The sequence below is a fragment of the Salminus brasiliensis genome, chromosome 1 (assembly GCF_030463535.1).
Source record: "Salminus brasiliensis chromosome 1, fSalBra1.hap2, whole genome shotgun sequence".
Lineage (NCBI taxonomy): Eukaryota > Metazoa > Chordata > Actinopteri > Characiformes > Bryconidae > Salminus > Salminus brasiliensis.
In genome coordinates, this window is record NC_132878.1 from 68234694 (window position 1) to 68247331 (window position 12638).

Here is a 12638-nt window from a genome sequence, read left to right on the forward strand (position 1 = left end):
GTAACTTAAATTGGCTGAATGCATCCACAAACATTTGTCTGCATGCTTACATGCATGTAGTACTTGTGATGACTAGGACACACCTAACACACACACACACACACACCTCTGAACCAAACATGGCCTTTATTTGCATTTATTGTTTACCATCTTTAAATGTTTCTCAGTTATGCGTCCATTTTCTACATGCCAGTGTAAGCTGGTAATATTGCACCCACCACTAAATAGTGGGACAACTGATGACTTCACCTCATCACATTTTTGATGCTATTCTATACAAATACTCTTTCTTCTGAGAGTGTACACTTAAATCAAACAACCCTCTGAAGACAAAGATGCACAGCTCATGTTCCCCCCGGTCGTTTAATTGTATGTCTTTTATTTAGGGTCAGTTATGAACTTGACACTGCTCACAGTTGGAACAACATGGCCTTTCCACATGACTATGCATGTCATTAATTTTCTCAGTCTGGGAGCCAGATGACTTTCCCTTTGCTCGAAGCTCCAGGGCCTGAGGGACTAAAGCAGTGCTCAGTGGCAGGATGCCCACTGTTGTTGGTTTAACTACACTGAGCTGCAATGCTGAGTGACAAGTCACGCTGCACTGAGATGTATTGGAGCATTCTGTTTTGTACACGCCGCACTATGTAGTGGGATTAACGTAATAGTGTGATTGGTGCACTAAATACAGTAAAATGATGGTCAACATTCTGATCAACATGTAAATATTTAAATTAGAAGATAAACTGATCTCCAAAAGGCATGAAGTTAAAGATGAAAAATTATTTTAGCAAGACGGGCAAAGGAACGGTGCAGTGTGTAAAAGTGTGTGCAACCCTAGAGATTTGAGCTCTTGTCAGAGCTTGTAAGAGCTATGGCTTGTTCACAATCATCATTAGGAATAAGGCAATATGGTGCACATTTCAAAGCTTTACAAATGACTCTGCTTCCTTAAACCTTGTCTCAATCAGCAGCCATGGGCTCTTCTAAAGAGCTGCCTAGCAGTCTGAAAATTAAAATAAGTGATGTGCACAAACCAGGAGAAGGCTGTAAGTAGACAGCAACGTGCTTTTTAGGTAGTTGTTTTCTCAGTTTGTAATGTAATTAAGAAATGTCAGTTAACAGTAAGAGTGGAGGTCAAGTTGAGGCCTAGAAGACCAACACAACTTTCAGACAGAACTTCTCAAAGCATTGGTAGAAAGGCAAATCAAAACCCCTGAATAACTACTAAATATCTTCAGGAAGATTTGAACTCTGAACAGATTTGACTCTGAAGTGGTGGTGCACTGTTCTACTGTGCACAAACATGACCTTCTTGGTGGTCATCTGAAGAAAACGTTTCCTGCATCCTCACCAAGGAATTCAGCAGTCCGTTTTCAAAGGAATATCTTATCAAGCCCTGATGCATTTTCAGAACTGTGGACTGAAATATTAGTCAAAAGTATATACGTAGAATTAAATGGAAAGAGTGCCATTTACTAAAACAAGCAATTTCTAAAAGTAAACAACACACTGTGTGAAAAAAATAGATGAAATAGATGAAAGGATGAAATGAGAATAGCTTCAACAGCAGAGAAATGATCCTGATTAGGTTTGGATACTTATGAAATGGGGGCTACTAAGTACTGCCCATGCAGAACACCCCAAACATTTGCTTTAGGTCCTTTCCCTTTTTTATTTTATAACTGGCATACATATGTGTCATAAGTGGTGGAGTACACTCTAAAAAATAAAGGTGCTTCAAAAGTTTTTTTGAGCGATGCCATAGAAGAACCACTCTTGGTTCCATGAAGAACCTTTTTTTGTAACAGAGATGGTGCCTTTAAATTGAAAAAAAAAACCTTTAGATCAAGAGAAGGTTTTTGGGTCTTTTAAAATGTTCATTTTGGGTCTTTTAAAAGAGTTTCTAAATCACAGTGGATTTTCAATGATTGTTTCATATCATTTCTCATCTGGTAACAACGTTAGACTGGACTAGGCCATTTCAGTGACCTTATTGAGGGATGTCCACGCTCAGGCTTAGTGGACAGTGTTCTATTATAACACTGAACTGCCTGCCTGACTGAATATGAACAGAAGAAGGAGAGAAGTAATGGATTCTGAAAGCAGAGAATAAGTGAGGTGTGATTTTGCTCAGGTCAGGATGTCCAGGCTGGCTAATGCACATCTACTCAACCCTGTGGACTGACACTGTTTAGACTTTCTGCTCTGTATTTTAGTAAATAAAAACTTTCTAGCGAAAGTTCTACCAGCAGACTCCAGTGCAGCATCACCGTTCTTCAGCCAATCACCAGCCGCAACCTGTGTTAAAAAGTCCTCTAATCCCATGTTTTTTTCGCTGCTTTCAGAAGTGACTGACGGACAGATGCCCAGGGGTAGGCTCCACAAAAACAATGCTCCACAAGCGTGGTTGTAGCATAATCAAGGAATCATGTGTAGAAATGTGTGTAGCAAAATAATTGAAACAGCTGTAGCTTAATAATAGAAATGTGCGTAACATAGTAAAGGAAGTGAGTGTATTTATAATAGACGTAGCATAATCATGGATAATTATGTAGTCTACCCATAGAAATGTGTGTAGGGTATTTATGTAAATGAGTTTGGCATTAATATCAAAAATGGCTGCTGCATTATCATGAAAATGAGTGTAACAGGAAACAGGTGTCCCATGGAGATTGGTGTAGTCTACTGCTCCATGGATGTTTATCAGATGGATGTTCATCAGTCGGTCATGTTATAATTCTATTTCATTGATCCATTCATTGGGTTATGACGGCTGAGCAATGGGAGCAGCTCTGCATTATTGGGATATCTGTGCTTTGCATAGTTTTTAGTCTTCGTTCAATGAAATGAACAGTGCAAATCAATAATTACTCAGTACATTTCAAATGAGTGCAGCGTGTGCTTTTTAAGAGGCGATGACAATACCATTTACAAAAGTAAACAAATCAATAAAAGAAAGAAATCAGATGTCATTACAACTGTGTTTGTGATTATGATGTTCAGTCAGGTGGAGAGTCGTTTGTTTGGGAATATTCAAGAGCCAGTTCTCTCCCGGAGTATGAAGGAAAAACAGAAAGCTCCTGTCTGTCAGTGCTCTCTGTGTATGAGCAGTGAGGGTGAATTAAGGTTTCAGGCCACATGCAAAAGCAGCTGTCAAAACCATGGACAAAACCTGTACTGTCAAACCCTCACTGCAGCTTTACAACAAAGGCAGAAAGCCCACAGACTGAGAATTCCATTTTCGAGCCTAAAGCACATCTCCATTATAAAGGAGGCAGATGGGAAAAGGGAGGAATGCAGCCCAATATGAATAATATAATTTACATTTGTCCAGGTGCCCAGCTGCACACAGTGGCAATAACTACTACAGGCTATTCAATTAATAGTTCAACAAGAAAATCAATAATACAAAGTTGTTCCCCTTCTCTCAAATGTAGACGATCAGTCAAGAGATGTTTGACGTCGAAATGGCCAACATGTAGGCTGTAAAATAGTAGCTACTGTTTACTGTCTATTTTTATAGATAAATACAGGTACAGGTCTTCTGGGCTTTCAGTCTCATTTCTTTCATGGTATCTAACTGCATGGACAAAAGTATTGGGACACATAAATGAACTTTTATAAATGACATCCCAAAGGCATCCCCTTTGCAGCTCTAACAGCAGGTCTGGTTATTGAGTCAGCAGAGCATTGGGGACTTTTATGCACTGCATGCCTCAGCACTCTGTAACTTTGCACGATTTGCCACTTATTGGCTGAGTTGCTGTGGTCCCAGCACCACACTTAAGTTTAGTGAGGTCTTTAGAATGATCCATTCTTTCCAAATGTTTGTAAAGATAGTCTGCTGACCTCCAGGAATCAAGGACTGTGCTGCCAGTAGACTACAGTAGAAACAGGTCCTAGAGCCATACTTGGGCTGTTATAATGTGTTGTTGAGTTTCCGATTGGGTGTGGCAGAGGGAGAGCAAAATAAAGGCTGCTTACCAGGTCACGGTGGTCACGCCCCTTTTCCCAGGGGCACACCACAACACTTCAGATTATCTTTAATAAGTTTCAGATGTCCATGTTCTATCAAGAAAGTCTAAAAAATGTTTTGGCATAGTCCTAACATATTTCGAGAACTCCTATTGGGACGCTAGCAGATATTAGTGATATTAGTGACTGAGGGAGTTTTTCCTTGCCACTGTCACCCCTGGCTTGCTCAAAAGAGGTTCAGACGCTCTATAAAAACCACTATACAAATACAATTGAATTGAACTGGATTTATTATTAGAGTGTGTGATGATTTAGACACACACTTAGCATAGCATTGTGCATGGGTATTGGCTTCCATTACTTGCTAGCTCTAATAGCCTCATAGCTCCAATGCAAATTTTCCATCTTTAAACCCATGACAGCGGGTAGCTATAACCAACTTCACAGCCCAGAGAGCGACCAGCTTCCATCTAGTGGCGTGCCAACTGACCGAGTGAGCACAGGCAGGTGTGACAGCACCAGCCTCTGAGGTAGAAAGACCAAAATCTTCAGGGAACATATGTGAGTCAGAGTGTGTGGACGCAGACGCTCACGGCGGGGCTCATGCCAAATGCAGGAGAACTCTCGGGGGCAGGCGGAGCTTCTCAGGAGTTGTCAGAGTGGGTGATGTAAGCGGCTCTGATTGGCAGGAAAAAGACAACATGTCCACTTACATCAGCATCAATCAGACATCGGCCCTAATCTACCATCAAACAAAAGACGAAAACCTTCAAACAGAGTGTGTGTGTGTGTGTGTGTGGAATGGCGTAGAAGGGTGTAGTGAGGCCACACACACACAAACGCGCACACACACATACAGGTTTGCTTTTAAGTAATATGGCCTGTTATTAGAATTAGAATTAGAGTCCTATGCAAAAATGGGGACAACCTTGGCTAAATGAATTAAATGTCTTTAATTAAAAAGTATTGAAGACTCTATAACAAAGAGAGTCCAATATTCTCTAGAAGTGTGGTCTGTGGAAAAGTCTGGGCATCTGGGAGTCGGAATATTAGCATTAGCCCCTTTGACAGAGCTGTAAAAAAAGTTATAGCAGCTAAAAGTCTTTCAGTTCTTGGATCTGACTTTGTCCCCACTGTGTATTGCAGAAGGTCTCTAGTTCTGAGAGATTCTTGAGTCATCTTGCTGCACAGCTTGTTCCATCCACAAATGTTCTAAGATGTTTAGGTCAGGGGACTGGGAGGGCCATTCCAAAAGCTTTAGGTTTAGCTGTAGTCTCGTCTGGACAGTCCTTCATGGACTTTGAAGTATATTTTGGATCATTATTCTGTTATAGAACTACTTTCAGATTCAGCCCTTTAACAGAAAGCCTTTTTTTGCTGGTTTTCACTGAAATCGATTCTTCCCTTCCACTCATGCAATCTTGCCAATGTCACTTTTGTGGCAACACAACTCCAAAGCTGACAATTCCCTCAATTTCAGCTGGTGACATGCCTCAGGCCTCAGTTATGAAACTCTGAAGAACTGTGCGTTAGGATTTGCTAATATGGTTTATGCCTGACTGGCTCTACAAGCTCTTTACTACAAAATGTGGCATTTGGCCTTGGGTGCATACATTTTCACATACAACCATATGTACATATAAAAGTAGGTAAACTAAGCTGAACTGAGCTGTATTCCCCAAAGCTTACAGTAAACACACTCAGAGCAGCAAATCTGCTCAAACACACGAGCTGCCAGCTTTTCCGTGTGTGAATCCTCCTATACCAGAGAATCCCTCGGTTTCTGGTGCATTTTCTAGCATTAATCGCTTATTTAAATTTTACCAAATAAGCACGAGAGCCATATAGAGTGATTATGGCAGTCTGTACAGCTCACACACTCAAACACCCAAATAGATCTGCTCAGCTTTACAGCAAACACTCACCTAAATGTAGTGATCAAAAATGTTTTTTTTTTTAATAATAAAGGATAAAGTAATTGCCCCGCCCCCGATTGTAATAATGTATTTTATTTCTGTTCAGTCATTTAGAGGCAGACTTGCTCTTTCCTTTCAGATTGTTGTCTTGCTGCATAATCCAGTTAAGCTTTTAGTTTAGATCATAGACTGATGACCGGACGTCCTTCTGCAGTATTTTCTGGTGGAGAGCAGAATTCATGGTTCATGGCAAATCAACTAGGTTCCGAAGCAGCAAAGCATCCTTACACAATCATGCTACCTTCATCATGTTTAGGTCTGATTTTCATATTGTGGGATGCTGTTATCTTAACATCATATATAACAGGGCTTCTGTCTTCCAAAGCCTTTTAACTGTGAGTCCAGATAACATTATTCCAAAAGGCCCAAGGGTTATTACTCTATGGTTTTTGGCCAGTGTAACATGGGGCTTTATGTTATTCTTGTTTATCAGTCTTTTCTGATTGTGCAATAATGCATACTGACATTATCTGATGTAATCGAGGCCCGGTGATTGCTAGATGTCCATCTGGTTCTTTTGTGACTTCCTAGACGAGTTATGGCTGCTCTTTTGAAGGGATTTTGGCCAATTGGTGACCTCTGGGAAGACCCATTGCTGTTTTCCATTTGGACAAAAAAAATGCCTCTCAGTGTGGTTTGCTGTGGTCTGAGTTTCAGATCCAGGCTGTTAATATTTTAATAACCTACTTTCTCATCTCTTCTTTTTTTTCTTTTGACCATGTCAGATTAAACTGCTTTTCTTTTGAATCTTTCAGCTTAATTTCACATTGGTTCTGATTTAATTGTTACCAGTAATAAACTAAATATTATATAAGTGGTTTATTAAGCAATTATTATTACTTTTTGTAGTGCAATTGGCGTATATATGATTTCTTCCATAAATGGACTGTAAACTGTATTCTGTGTTTACACTGGTGGTCTTTTTTGTCCTCAAATATGTGGTAGGTTTCTGAAATCCTCTTAATCTGTCATTTGCAGCGTGTTTTTTTTTACCACAGTGACTGTAATGATCCCCTGTAAAAGAGCAGGGGTCTGGCCTATGAAGGTGAATCGTGAAACCGGCGCTGTTTCTGCGTGCTGGCTCTGCCATCTACAGCCAGCGGCGTTGTTTCATTTCCCACCCGTTTTCCGACAGGCCACGCCCCTCCTGCGCTGCGATTGGCCTATAGTTTTGCAGCTCCAAGTCACAGTGTTAACGAAATCATGCAGTCCAAGCCTTTGATTATTCTGTTATATATTATTATTATTATTATTATTATTATTATTATTATTATTAATCTGTTTTCATCATATTAGGGGACTTTAACAGAGCTAATCTCACTCACATACTGGCCCCATTATCCGCCCCACAATAAAGGATGCAACTACATGCATATCTCAATGTAAAAATACTATGTGCAATACACCCCCCCCCCCACATGTGCAATTAAGACTCATTTGCAATAATCTGTAAATAATATTGTTATTGCTTTTTTACTTCTTATTTATATTGTGTATATAGTGCAATTTATTTATCTACGTTTTTGTAACTGAGTGTCTTGCTATCCCTTTCTGCTGTGAGAATTTGCCCACTGTGGGACTAATAAAGAATTATCTTATCTTATCTTATCTTATCTTATCTTATCTTATATACTATCCTAGAATATCTTCTGTCACCCCTGTTTTTAGCAGGTTCCATCTCATATCTGCCTCTCTTGCCCCTGGTAGAGTTACCTTCTACTGGCGCCCCGAAGGTGAAGCCATTGGATTTGTGCCGTAGATGTAGTTTCCTATAACCAGAGCTCAGGCTTCTTAGCAGGGGTCTCACTGAGCGGGAAAGCGCTGTTGGACACATTAATCAGACATGAGCCTGGCTCGTGTTAGAAGGCCTTTAGCATTAGCTTTGCCGCCAACATGTCACCCATTCGCTCTGTTGCCAGAGTTAAGGGTGTGTGGTCTCTTTTTGAGGCGCCTGGAGCTTCTAACAGCGAGTTTCCATCTACTTTATTTGCACTGTAACGTCTGACGGAGGAAACATGGCTGGATATGTCGCACTCAGAGCACCGTCATCTGTATCCTGTGTCTGGTGGGGCCATTACATTCAATACAATACAACTATATGTTAAAACGAATCAAAGGAGCTACAGACTAGTAAAGCTTACAGCGTGAAAGTAGTAATACTCCCTCCAGGACCTTTAGCACAGGAGGTTCTGACATCTGCTCCTACTACTGCAGGTTGAAAAGCCCAACACCACACATCAATTCACACCTCATTCAAAACACAGCATAAAACATCAGCACCTCTCCCTCAACTCTGACTGCCTCCCAGCCAGCCAGCCAGCCAGCCAGCCTGTCCTGAAGATCTGTGAACAGGATGCCTCTTCAAGAGACAAAGTGAGAAAGGCATCGGGCTCAGATGGTGTTTCACCCTAATGTCTGAAAGTCTTCACAGACCAACCGTCTTCACACAGATCTTCAAGAAATCACTGAAGCTGTGTGAAGTACCTCTCTGCTCCAATCCAGTGGATCTCTGGCTTCCTCAGGCAGAGTGCAGCAGGTGAGGCTGGAGAAATTCTTCTCAGAAACTCAATCAATACTGGCGTCTGAACGGTAATCACATTCTCATCCTGCTCCAACCTGCACTCCTCCAGAACCAGGAAGCATAACTTGGTCTGTGCTACATGTCTTTAATTCAGCATCAGGAAACAAACAGCGTAGCACACCACATGTACACAACAAATATGGAAGTCACTGCAAAAGCTACAGTCAGTCTACTGGAAAACAGCTGAGCCAGCACTTGCTGTTAGTGGCTAGTTACTCCCTAACACTGTTAAGTACTTATATAGAACAGTTGAAAAAACAGGCTGTGAAAAAAATGATGCCGTGCAGCTGCAGGGAAGAAATTTCCATTTTCCCACTGAGGAATTCCTGCTTGTTTGTTTGTTTGGGTATTGATGGGAAGAACACAGTTTGTTTACTTGTGTTGCTGTGACAGGCTGTTCTCCTCCTGGTGAGTTAGTATTTCTTCTGAAAGCTGGGCTGCAGTGATTCTGCTGAATGTAGATGAAGGAACTGATCTGAATGAGCTCTGTTAATGTCCCACACAAGGCTTAGAAGGCTTTGTAAAGAGCACATGGCAAAAGTTTTAGCATCCCTGGGGGGGGGGGGGGGGGGTATTTTCAAGGAAGAGTTTTCAGGTCAGCAAGCTAACTTGAGCCCAAAGGAGAGGACTGTCCAATAGTGAGTGTCCCTCAGCTATTATCCTATCATCCACCTGGGACAGTCTAGACTCTGGGCTTAAGCTATCTGGCTAACACTGTTAAAAGTATGTCGTTGAGGAGCGTGTTTAGGGGTTCCTCAATTTCCTCAATCAAAGGAACATCTTAAGGTGCTTTGAGGAACCTTCAAGAAAATGTCTGTAGAAGAAAAGGGTCTAGTGTCAGTGTAAATACCATCTGTAGAGACCTCACTTCTGCACATTTCATACACTTGGCTACATTTAGCAGATAAAGGGGTTCTTTGACACCATTTTTTTGATGCTGCACTACATGGACAAAAGTATTGGGACACCTGCTCATTTATTGTTTCTCATTAAAGAGTTTGTCCAGTTTGTCTCTACCGTTCAAGGATGGCTTACTACTAAATTTCGGAGGAGAATTGCTGTAAGGATTTGATCGCACTCAATCGCAACAAAAGCATTAGTGAGGTCAGGATATTGGATGATCACCACCACACCTCACCCTGAAAGTACTGGAGAAAGCACCTCCATCATTCCAAACAACTCAGTTCCACTACTCCACAGCTCTATACTCCTCTAGCCCACAGCTGGCATAAGACAGGGTGCCAGGCATGGTGCCTGTCACAGCAGATGAGACACTACTACAGCACGCAGGACACTACTAGCCAATCCCAGTGCAGGAGGCGGGACAATACTAGCCAATCTCCTCACAGGGAAGAAGACACTAGCCGATCCCATTGCAGGAGGCAGGGCACAGGACAGTCCTACCGATGACCTGCTCTACCTCTGCTGCAGCCCAGAGCTGTTGTCTGGACGTTACTTATTGCGGTGCACTGTGGGACCACTAGTGTGACCTCAAGTGCACTAGTGTGATCACATGTGCTATAATGAATAGTTCTAGGACATGGGACATTACTAAGCAACCTTAACGCAGCACACGGGACACTGTACCCATCCCAGCGTAGGCCCGAGGATATTACCAGCCAATCCCAGCGCGAGAGGGAGGAGTATACAACCCAATCCTAGCAGGGGATAGAAGCTACTAACCAATCCCGGCGCAGGAGGCGGGGTTTTGTCGGAAAACGGGTGCGAATGGAAAGGGCGCGCTGTGCTCCAGCTTAGCTTTGGCTGTGTGATGTCCCGCCTATAGCGCGCAGCGTCCGCGGACTTGTGTATGTGTGTGTGTGAGTGTGTGTGTGTGAGAGACTGAGAGTGTGTGAGTGTGGGAGAAGTAATCGGCTTTACTTTTGTTTGGAAATATCAGGCCTGCGTCGATGTTTCCTCTTTAGTGGGGACAGTTGTGTTGAAGATGACGGACTGTTTTGTAGTTGAGAATCGACGGCAAATGCGCGTGCGTTTGACTGACGGGCTGACTGTCCAGAGAGATTACCGATGAACGAGCGAGGAAGAGGAGAAGGAGGAGGAGGAGGAGGAGGAGGAGAACAAGTGTGCAGGTCCTCTGCAGACACCGTTAAGATTAGTGCGTGCTGAGAGAGAGAGAGAGAGAGAGAGAGAGAGAGAGAGAGAGGCATAATAAAGTGATCAATGCATCGTCTGCGCGTCGTTTCGATTAATCGCGGAGGGCTGGAAGACTGGAGGCAGGGGATCCGGGCTAGTGTTCGCTCGTCTCGCTCGCACGGACGCGCCTTTTTCGCCATGGAGTTTTTACGCGTGGGAATATGAGAAAACAGCACGGGCTAAGGGAGGACTAAACGGAGCAGAGGCTGAGGACTGGCCATGGTCACTCAGACGACATCAAAGGTAAGGAGATACGGTCGCTCTGTTACAGCTGGACGAGGCTTGAAGTTGTCTGCTTATTCCGCTCTCTAATTCCACCTTAAATGGTGCAGCAGTTCCATGCAGGCGCCGGTCCATTTAAGGTGGACGGGGACATTCGTAGAAGAAGGCAACTCCAAGCTTCGTGTGAGTGCAAAACTTCAGTCTGAGCTCTTAACATTTTTACTTGTTAATGGAGTGGATGTGAGCAGCGTGTCGAGTGGTTAATTTGGCACCAGTCAGGCTGCATGTCGTGGATTTGGCTCGGTAACTCTGCAGCTCTGTCCCTAGAGGTGCTGCTCCTAAATTGCTTTCATTGCCTTACAGAAGCTGCTGACCTGCTTCGGAACATGTTGTCGTGTGTGTGTGTGTGTGTGTGTGTGTGTGTGTGTGTGATTTTCCACTGCTGTTCTCTGCACCATAAAAGTGTGCCATGATATGACACCTGCACTGGTGGGCTTGGAGGGAATGAGGGTGAAGAAGTGGGCAAGCATCTGTGTGGAGGTGTGGAACAGCTCGATCAATGCTGGCATACATGCAGACATTCAAAAAGCTGCAACATCTGCTCCACGGTCTTACCAAATCCTGCCTTAAGGTCAAGCTTTGGGCCATATGGCCACCACGACCACTGTTCCTCTGACCGGCAGAACCGTTATGTTCGAAGGTATCCGGGCAGCCCCTCCTCCTAAATACTGAATTCAACACACACAGCTTGTATAACCCCCTACAGAAGGGGACACTGTGGAGGAGCTGCACATGAGACTAAGGTCATCTTGCCCAATGTTGAGTGTGAGTGTGAGTTGTGTGGCAGAACTAATCATTTAACATCTTGACCTCACTGATGCTCTTGTGGCTGAGTGCAGTCAAATTCTCCTTGGAGCAATGTCCCATCGGCTAAGAAAAGTAGAGACGGATACAGCAGCAAATGGGACAGAACTCCCTATTTGTATCTTTGATTTCAGAAATATGCGGAAAGACACTTTTTTGGACACATTTTACAGCATACATATCGTGCCTCTCGCTGCTCTCCCTCATGGAATTCCAGTGAGAGAATCTGTGCATTACAAGGCTAATGTCCAGTCTACCAGGCCTCAAGCCAACCTCTGGTCGATTTCTGGTGCTTTAATTGTTCAGTAAATGCATGAAGTGGATTTACTTGGATGGATTGTTTTATTCTGTGTAATTTAATGCCATAGCCGCACAAGCAGGGTAGGTTGGGAAAAAGTGGGACAAGAATGATGATGAAATGGTGAGGCCATATCTAAACCAACACATTTAGTAAATGGCCAATTAAATCATCTAATCAAGATGAAGGCCTTCCAGGGATGTATCCTCTTTAAAACGTTTTGGAATCAGTTGATCTGACTGTTAAAGTTAGACAGTAAAGACCTGTGCATTTATGTTAAACAGTGGCATGCAAAAGTTTGTGTACCACTGGTCAAAAAATCACCCCTTGGATACCCCTGGTCAATTGCAGTGAATAGCTACGGGTTTTAAAAGATGTTCTAAAGCTGTACAGTTAAAGATTACGTTTTCATTTCCATCTTTTACAGTTTCAAAATGGCAAAAGGAAAAAGGCCTAAAACAAAAATGTTTGAGCACCCCACATGGTCAATATTTACCCCTGTTGACATGCATCACAGGGTCATAATCCTTTACAGATGGTGACATAATTTCAGAATTCCAGAATT

At 42.9% G+C, this 12638-nt stretch overlaps 1 protein-coding gene across 2 annotated transcripts in view; it reads left to right on the forward strand.

Moving 5' to 3' along the window:
* The first annotated feature begins 10325 nt into the window (after positions 1 to 10325).
* The window catches only part of lrfn2b (leucine rich repeat and fibronectin type III domain containing 2b), a 186829-nt gene continuing 184516 nt past the window's right edge, over positions 10326 to 12638 (forward strand). For both annotated transcript variants that reach the window (XM_072687899.1, XM_072687910.1), the window contains exon 1: positions 10326 to 10932. The gene's annotated coding sequence lies outside the window, so the exon portion shown is untranslated. The remainder of the gene's footprint in view (positions 10933 to 12638) is intronic.